Raw genomic sequence first — 9290 nt, 5'->3', positions numbered from 1 at the left:
AACTCATTAGGTCAATTAGCAATAGGTCATTAACATGACTGGGTATAAAAAGAGCATCTTGGAGTGGCAGCGGCTCTCAGAAGTAAAGATGGGAAGAGGATCACCAATCCCCCTAATTCTGTGCCGACAAATAGTGGAGCAATATCAGAAATGAGTTTGACAGTGTAAAATTGCAAAGAGTTTGAACATATCATCATCTACAGTGCATAATATCATCAAAAGATTCAGAGAATCTGGAAGAATCTCTGTGCGTAAGGGTCAAGGCCGGAAAACCATATTGGGTGCCCATGATCTTCGGGCCCTTAGACGGCACTGCATCACATACAGGCATGCTTCTGTATTGGAAATCACAAAACGGGCTCAGGAATATTTCCAGAGAACATTATCTGTGAACACAATTCACCGTGCCATCCACCGTTGCCAGCTAAAACTCTGTAGTTCAAAGAACAAGCCGTATCTAAACATGATCCAGAAGCGCAGACATCTTCTGTAGGCCAAGGCTCATTTAAAATGGACTGTGGCAAAGTGGAAAACTGTTCTGTGGTCAGACGAATCAAAATTTGAAGTTCTTTATGGAAATCAGGGACGCCGTGTCATTCGGACTAAAGAGGAGAAGGACGACCCGAGTTGTTATCAGCGCTCAGTTCAGAAGCCTGCATCTCTGATGGTACGGGGTTGCATTAGTGCGTGTGGCATGGGCAGCTTACACATCTGGAAAGACACCATCAATGCTGAAAGGTATATCCAGGTTCTAGAGCAACATATGCTCCCATCCAGACGACGTCTCTTTCAGGGAAGACCTCGCATTTTCCAACATGACAATACTGCATCAATTACAGCATCATGGCTGCGTAGAAGAAGGGTCCGGGTACTGAACTGGCCAGCCTGCAGTCCAGATCTTTCACCCATAGAAAACATTTGGCGCATCATAAAACGGAAGATACGACAAAAAAGACCTAAGACAGTTGAGCAACTAGAATCCTACGTTAGACAAGAATGGGTTAACATTCCTATCCCTAAACTTGAGCAACTTGTCTCCTCAGTCCCCAGACTGCTGTAAAGAGAAAAGGGGATGTCTCACAGTGCTAAACATGGCCTTGTCCTAACTTTTTTGAGATGTGTTGTTGTCATGAAATTTAAAATCACCTAATTTTTCTCTTTAAATGATACAGTTTAAACATTTGATATGTCATCTATGTTCTATTTACAATTTGTACTTTGTCCCAACTTTTTTGGAATCGGGGTTGTATCGAGTTCTTCTCCGAACTTGTGCACTTTGTTACTGAGAGCCGGGGGAGGAAGCTGCGCGCGCTTGTCTTGTGTGAACTCGCGTGAGGTTTATTTCAATGAAGCAGACGTTCAGGTGACGCTGGGGCGCGCGCTCTACGTTACAGAGTGACGCAGCGGAAGCACCGGCGCGTGCAGCGGACCATAACAGGCGCAAAGGAAGAAAACGCGCACCAAGAAGAAGAAGAAGAGGAAGAAGCGCACGTCTGATTTAAATACCATCAGCAGGCAGCGCTGGATTTTTCTCTCACGCAGAGGAGCTCCGCTGTGACGGTAAGATGGCAGCGTTCTGTTTGTGTTTATTTCTGAGATGCTATTCGACATGATGACGGCGTGCACGCGCAGAAGAGAATAACACGCTCGTGATGCCGTGGAGGATAAAAGGCCTCGCGACACCTTTCCTCTTCCACACAGGCTGCTGCTGGAGAAATTTCTGGAATGTTCAGGATAGAACCCTGTCTTTACTCTTCCACACATCCAGTGAGTCCATACACCTCATTGATATTCCCCTTACACACACACACACACACACTGCAGAGTAGAGTAGAATAGAATAGAGTGTGTGTGTACCAAATGTCAAACCAGTCATCTCTCCTTCACTCTTTTTTTTAACACCTGATGCATAATTTCAGACCTACACTGTAAAAAAGAATAGTTGAGAATACTTGAAATTTCAAGGCAACAGTCTGCATTAATAATTTTATGTTTTGCCAACGATGTATGCCCATGATAATCCAAACTATGATAACACTGTTATCTTTATTAAGAATTCTTAATTAAGTCAATTTTCAATTCCTCATTCTGCCAACATAGATTTCTCTTTTTGCTGAACAGTGGCATTCACAGTAGTACAAAAAGGCAATTGAGGTTATCACAAATGTTTTTTGGGCTTTTTTTTTTTACCTTTATTTGGATAGGACAGTGTAGAGACATCAGGAAATGACCTCAGGTCAGAATCAAACCCAGGCCCCCGGATTTATGGTATGGCGCCTTATCCACCTGAGCCACGACAACATGAACTTCAACCGGAGAGAGAACCACATTGCCCAGCCCTTGCATTTGGGAGAGGAAACCACGTGTCTTGGTCATTCAGAGCATGCGCTGAATAAACACCTGTGACAATTATGTATTTTCAATTCAGATTATTCACTATTGTATATTTACACATCATTGAGGTGCACCCTATCAGTTTGATGTGGATTTTTCTTGATGTGGATAATTCTAAAAAATAGAATTATGCTTTGTTCAAGTAATTCCATATTCACAATTGAATGGACAAGAAAATATGAATAATTATTAACCAACAGAAAAATCCACATCAAACTGATAGGGTGCACCTCAATGATGTGTAAATATGCAATAGTGAATAATCTGAATTGAAAATACATAATTGCCACAGGTGTTTATTCAGCGCATGCTCTTAATGACCAAGACACGGGGTTTCCTCTCCCAAATGCAAGGGCTGGGCAATGTGGTTCTCTCTCTGGTCGAAGCTCATGTTGTCGTGGCTCAGGTGGATAAGGCGCCATACCATAAGTCCGGGGACCCGGGTTTGATTCCGACCTGAGGTCATTTCCCGATCCGTCTCTCTCTCCCGCTCATTTCCTGTCTCTACACTGTCCTATCCAAATAAAGGTTAAAAAAAGCCCCCCCCAAAAATTGTGAGAACCTCAATTGCCTTTTTGTACTACTGTGAATGCCACTGTTCAGCAAAAAGAGAAATCTATGTTGGCAGAATGAGGAATTGAAAATTGACTTAATTAAGAATTCTTAATAAAGATAACAGTGTTATCATAGTTTGGATTATCATGGGCATACATCGTTGGCAAAACATAAAATTCTTAATGCAGACTGTTGCCTTGAAATTTCAAGTATTCTCGACTATTCTTTTTTTACAGTGTATGTGTGTGTGTGTGGAGGAGCATTTCAGTTCCCTCAGTGACAGGTTTGTGTCAGTGTTCATCAGAACCATCAGATTTAATTGACTTTGTAACAGAAACAAAACTCTGTCATTATTCAGTCCATGTTCCAGGTGAGTAAAAAGAGCAAAAGGACATCATCTCTGTCCAGTTTTGTGAGCGAGCGCTGTATGTCAGGAGTCTAAACAGACAGCATCTTGTATCAGAGGTAAGAGAAAGGACGCGGGCTTTGGTCCTCAGCGTTTGTGGTGTCGGTGTGCACCGCAGTAACATCATGATGATGAGGATGTGTTTGTAGAGCTACTGATGTTGACAAGGACACACATCGTGGCAGGGCGTGGCATTGACATCGGTAATCAGTAACACAGTACGGCAGGCTCGTGCACTCATCTCATCTCATCTCATCTCATTATCTCTAGCCGCTTTATCCTGTTCTACGGGGTACACCCTGGACAAGTCGCCAGGTCATCACAGGGCTGACACATAGACACAGACAACCATTCACACTCACATTCACACCTACGGTCAATTTAGAGTCGCCAGTTAACCTAACCTGCATGTCTTTGGACTGTGGGGGAAACCGGAGCACCCGGAGGAAACCCACGCGGACACGGGGAGAACGTGCAAACTCCGCACAGAAAGGCCCTCGTCGGCCACGGGGCTCGAACCCGGACCAAAGAAATGACTGAAAGCCCAAATATTTCCATGATATTCATATCCAAGATGTATAATGTATAACACAACTGTATAGAAAGACTAAATCATGTTGTCTAATAACGTATCCCCATTGTACACTGACTAAACCCCAGTGTATAACAACCAATTCAGTGTGGTATAACAAAGTAAATCTGTGGTGTAACGACTAATCCCAATTGTGTAACGAACAATGTAGTAACTATTTATGTAGTAACTAATCCCTGTTGTGTGATGACCAAAGCATATGATGTTATGTCTAATCCTCTTTGTGGAATGACTAAACACCACTGTAGAACAACTAATCCCCGTTAGGTGAGGACTAAACCGCATTGTATAATGACTTATCCTCACTAACCCTCATGACGCAACAACCAAACTTCACGGCACAGAAATTAATCCCCGCGTCGTAATGACCGGATTATGTGGTGCGGTGACTAATTCCCATCGAGTGCTTTCTTGTTCTTGTTGTATGACGACTAAACCCCATGGTATAAAAGCTAATCCCACACAGACACAGAGAGAACATGCAAACTCTACACAGAAAGGTCCTCGCCGGCCGCTGGATTCGAACCAGAACCTTCTTGCTGTGAGGCGACAGCGCTAACCACTACACCACCATGCCGCCCCATCCCTCGCGCACTTCAAAAGCAAATTAATTAAAAAGGCTTTTACTCGCCACTAAATGCAACATTAAATGCACAACAGTCGATATTGACCATTTCTTACTTGTACACATTCTCGGCGTATACCGTGGGGATTAGTCATTATTCAATACATCAGCACGGTGGTGTAGTGGTTAGCACGGTCGCCTCACAGCAAGAAGGTTCTGGTTCGAATCCAGCGGTCGGCGAGGACCTTTCTGTGTAGAGTTTGCATGTTCTCTCCGTGTCTGTGTGGGTTTCCCCAACAGTCCAAAGACATGCAGTTAGATTACTGTGGGTCTGAGGTACCCTTGAGCAAGGTACCTAACCCCAGGCGCTGTAGCGTGGCTGCCCACTGCTCTGGGTGTGTGTGTTCACTGCTTCAGATGGGTTAAATGCAGAGGATGAATTTCACCGTGCTTGAAGTGTGCATGTGACAAATAAAGGTTTCTTCTAACAGAACTTAGTCAGTATATAACCGGGATTAGCTTTTGTACCATGGGGTTTAGTCGTCATACAACAAGAACAAGAAAGCACTCGGCGGGGATTAGTCACCACACCACACCACACCATTCAGTCATTACGACGCGGGGATTAATTTCTGTGCCGTGAAGTTTGGTCATTGTGTCATGACGTTTAGTGAGGATAAGTCATTATACAATGCGGTTTAGTCCTCACCTAATGAGGATTAGTTGTTCTACAGTGGTGTTTAGTCATTCCACAAAGAGGATTAGACATAACATCATATGCTTTGGTCATCACACAACAGGGATTAGTTACTACATAAATAGTTACTACATTGTTCGTTACACAATTGGGATTAGTCGTTACACCACAGATTTACTTTGTTATACCACATTGAATTGGTTGTTATACACTGGGGTTTAGTCAGTGTACAATGGGGATACGTTATTAGACAACATGATTTAGTCTTTATATACAGTTGTGTTATACATTATACATCTTGGATATGAATATCATGGAAATATTTGAGCTTTCAGTCATTTCTTTGAACTGTTGTTTTTCTGTGGCAGAATGATTGTATAGCATACATCTTTAATTAAAAAAAACACTAGGATTTGGTGCACAAGTTTTAATTTTCTTTGGGTTTTCTGAAATCAACACAGAGTCAAAATGATACATACAGCACACCTAATATTTGGGTAAAATGTCTCTTTGCAAGATTCACTGTGACCAAACATTTTTTGTTTATCATGAACAAGCTTCTGGTAGAATTCTGGTTGGAAATTTCATGACTTTTCATGATAGAATTGGTAGAGTTCAATTAATTTTTTTTTCTTGGCATGGGCTTGACTTATAAGCACGGTCCATATATTTTCAATAGGGTTGAAGTCAGGACTTGTTTTAAGCTTAATGTTAGCCTGCTTTATCCTCCACAACCAGCTCTGATGCGTGTTTGGGTTCATTGTCCTGTTGCAATTCCCAAGACGTATTCAAGTTTCTGATGGTTTATGCTGAAGAATTCTGAGGAAGTCCTCCTTCTTCATTATTCCATCCACTTTGTGCCATGAACCAGTTCCACTGGCAGCAAAACAGCCCCAGAGCATGATGATCCTACCACCACCACCAGCTTCTAGAGTGTTCATTGTGGCCAAACAACGCAATCTTTGTCTCATCTGACCATACAGCTATCCTCCAGAAGGCTTTTTCTTTGTCTTTGTGGTCAGCTTCAAACTTTAGTTAAGCTTGAAGGTGTCAATTTTGGAGCAGGTGGTAATTTCTTGGATAGCAGCCTCTTAGTCCATGGTGATCTGAACTGTAGACAGTGATCCATCAGCTTCCAGTTCATGGCAGGGCTGTGCCATGGTGGTTCCCAGGTTGTTCCTGACCATCCAAACCAATTTCCTTTTAGCTGAGCATGACAGTTTTGGTTTTTTTGAAGCAAAGTGGCTTGGCAAAGTGACTACACCTCACAATAACTTGGATACAATTGTTTGAAGTGATCTTGGAATTTGCAGTTGTTTAAAAATGGCTCCAAGAGACATTCCGTAGTTGTGTACATCTGTGATCATCTTTTTCAGATCTGCACTGAGCTCCTTGGACTTTCCCATTTTACTGTGTGTTGGTCAATCCAACGAGTGCTGTAAACAAACCCTTTTTATGAAGGCACAGAGACGCTACCAGCTGTAGTCAGTCATGATCACTAACAGGAAGTTAAGAGACCTCGGCCTTGACAAGATAAGAGACATTTTTGAAGTTTCAGCACCTCTGAATTAGTAATGTAAGTGAGTGTATGTAAGTTTTTGACCCTGTATGTATAATTTTGACTCTGCGTTGATTTCAGAAAACCCAAAGAAAATTCAAACTTGTGCACCAAATTCTAGTTTTTTTTTTTAATTAAAGATGTATGCTGTACAATCATTCTGCCACAGAAAAAGAACAGTTCAAAGAAATTACTGAAAGGCCAAATATTGCCATGACATTCATATCCAAGATGACATTCATGTCACTGTATGTAAAGTTCTGACTACAACTGTAATGGGGATAGGTTATTGTACCATGAGGTTTAATTATTACACAATGAAGATTATTCATTATATCATATGGTTTGGTCATCACACAAAGGGGATTAATCATTATATAACTGGGTTGAGTCATTATACAATGGGGATAAATTATCACACAATATAACTCAAACACAACATGTTGGGGATTAGTTATTATTCCACAGCATTTCATCTTTGCACAACAGGGGTTGGTTATTACACCATTAGATTTAGTAATAACATTATTGGGATTAGTCATGATACCGTGGGGTTTAGTTATTGTATTATTGCTGTGTCTTTGCAGTGAAAGTGATGTTTCCGTATACGGATAAATTAATGATTTATCAGACCTGTACATAGCATCAGGTCCATAAATATTTGGACACCGACAAAGTGACTGCTAGTTTAACCGTCTAACATTGTGTTGGATTGACATTAAATCATGAATATGAGCTCAAAATGCTTTAATTCGAGGAACTTTACATCCACATTGGGTGAACGGTGTAGGATGATGTATGGCAAAAATAGGGCAAATGGGGCATTAGGCCCAGTGGGGTATTAGTGTCCGCTACAATGAAAATCACCAGCATGTCAGACATTACTGCAAATTAGTCAGGAGCCAATCGGGATGCGTGATAACTGAACCCAGTAAAATGGAATAGAAACTGAAAGCTGGACTCCTTTGCTGGGAGATTATTGCCTCACACCTGTGGGGAATCGGCTTTAGTGTAAAAAAAAGGTGACTTGTTGGAAAACTATTGCACTTTTATCATTGGATTTGATGCCAGTTAATTTGCAGTTATGTGTTTGTTTGTCCTGTTACACTGTTAATAAAGTTGCATTCTTCCATCCATCCATCCATCCATTATCTCTAGCCGCTTTATCCTGTTCTACAGGGTCGCAGGCAAGCTTGTCCCAAAACGCACAAATGGTGAAAGCTTGGTGAAATTCCTTTCATTTGCCTTGGAGATATTGTGTTCACAAGGTTTCCGGACAGACATTTGACCTCACAGTGACCTTGACCTTAGACCTTTTAACCTCAAAATCTAATCAGTTCATGATTGTCCCCAAATGCACAAATGATGAAAGCTTGGCGAAATTCCTTTCATTTGCCTTGAAGATATTGTGTTCACAAGGTTTCCGGACAGACATTAGACCTCACAGTGACCTTGACCTTAGACCTCTCTCATCTCATCTCATTATCTCTAGCCGTTTTATCCTTCTACAGGGTCGCAGGCAAGCTGGAGCCTATCCCAGCTGACTACGGGCGAAAGGCGGGGTACACCCTGGACAAGTCGCCAGGCCATCGCAGGGCCGACACATAGACACAGACAACCATTCACACTCACATTCACACCTACGGTCAATTTAGAGTCACCAGTTAACCTAACTTGCATGTCTTTGGACTGTGGGGGAAACCGGAACACCCGGAGGAAACCCATGCGGACACGGGGAGACACAGGGAGAGCATGCCAACTCCACACAGAAAGGCCCTCGTCGGCCACTGGGCTCGAACCCAGGACCTTCTTGCTGCGAGGCGACAGTACTAACCACTACACCACCGTACTGCCCAGTTACATCCTTTATACCATATAATTTTTTTTAAAAACAAAAAAGTGTGGGGCTGAATGCCCGCCTTTGCCCACGCTGGAAAATGCTGAGTTGTTTCCTGGTCAGGTCTGTGTTATTCCATCATTACTTCTCTTATAAGTAATCAGATAAGAGGTTTCCAGGGAAACAGAAAAGCGTTTGTCCTGTTGTGGTACACTCTCTAACCCTAACCCTATCAGTCACAGTGAAGCATCTATGAGCTCATGCAGACTGGTGGGTGCGAGGAAAAGAGAACCTCCAGGAGGTAGGCGTGTCAGTCAGCTTACTACAAGACTTAAACCATTGGTAAGCCTCAAAAACGGGAAGTCCAGGGGTGTGTGAAACAGCCTCGCTTAACTTAGCATCACAGTTCACTTCAGACTTAAAGAGTTCCACGAACACAACTCAGTGGGATTTCATTTCCACTAATTCAAGACAGGCGAGGTTTGCAAACCTCGCCTGTCTTGAATTAGTGGAAATGAAATCCCACTGAGTTGTGTTCGTGGAACTCTTTAAGTCTGAAGTGAACTGACGCTAAGTTAAGCAAGGCTGTTTCACATGGTGAGCAAGGTGCGTCCACATGATAGGCGAGCCAACCCTGATAATCAATATCAAATACAGAGGAATGGAAGTGAAAGAAAGAGCCACAT

The 9290-nt window shown here is 42.5% G+C and overlaps 1 protein-coding gene across 1 annotated transcript in view; it reads left to right on the top strand.

Annotated features, from left to right (window-relative positions):
• Positions 1-1478: 1478 nt before the first annotated feature.
• Positions 1479-9290, top strand: part of ptpreb (protein tyrosine phosphatase receptor type Eb) — a 58971-nt gene continuing 51159 nt past the window's right edge. The window contains exon 1 of the mRNA XM_060933495.1: positions 1479-1560. The gene's annotated coding sequence lies outside the window, so the exon portion shown is untranslated. The remainder of the gene's footprint in view (positions 1561-9290) is intronic.

This window comes from Neoarius graeffei, chromosome 11, assembly GCF_027579695.1.
Source record: "Neoarius graeffei isolate fNeoGra1 chromosome 11, fNeoGra1.pri, whole genome shotgun sequence".
NCBI lineage: Eukaryota > Metazoa > Chordata > Actinopteri > Siluriformes > Ariidae > Neoarius > Neoarius graeffei.
This window is presented reverse-complemented; position numbering and strand designations above follow the sequence as displayed.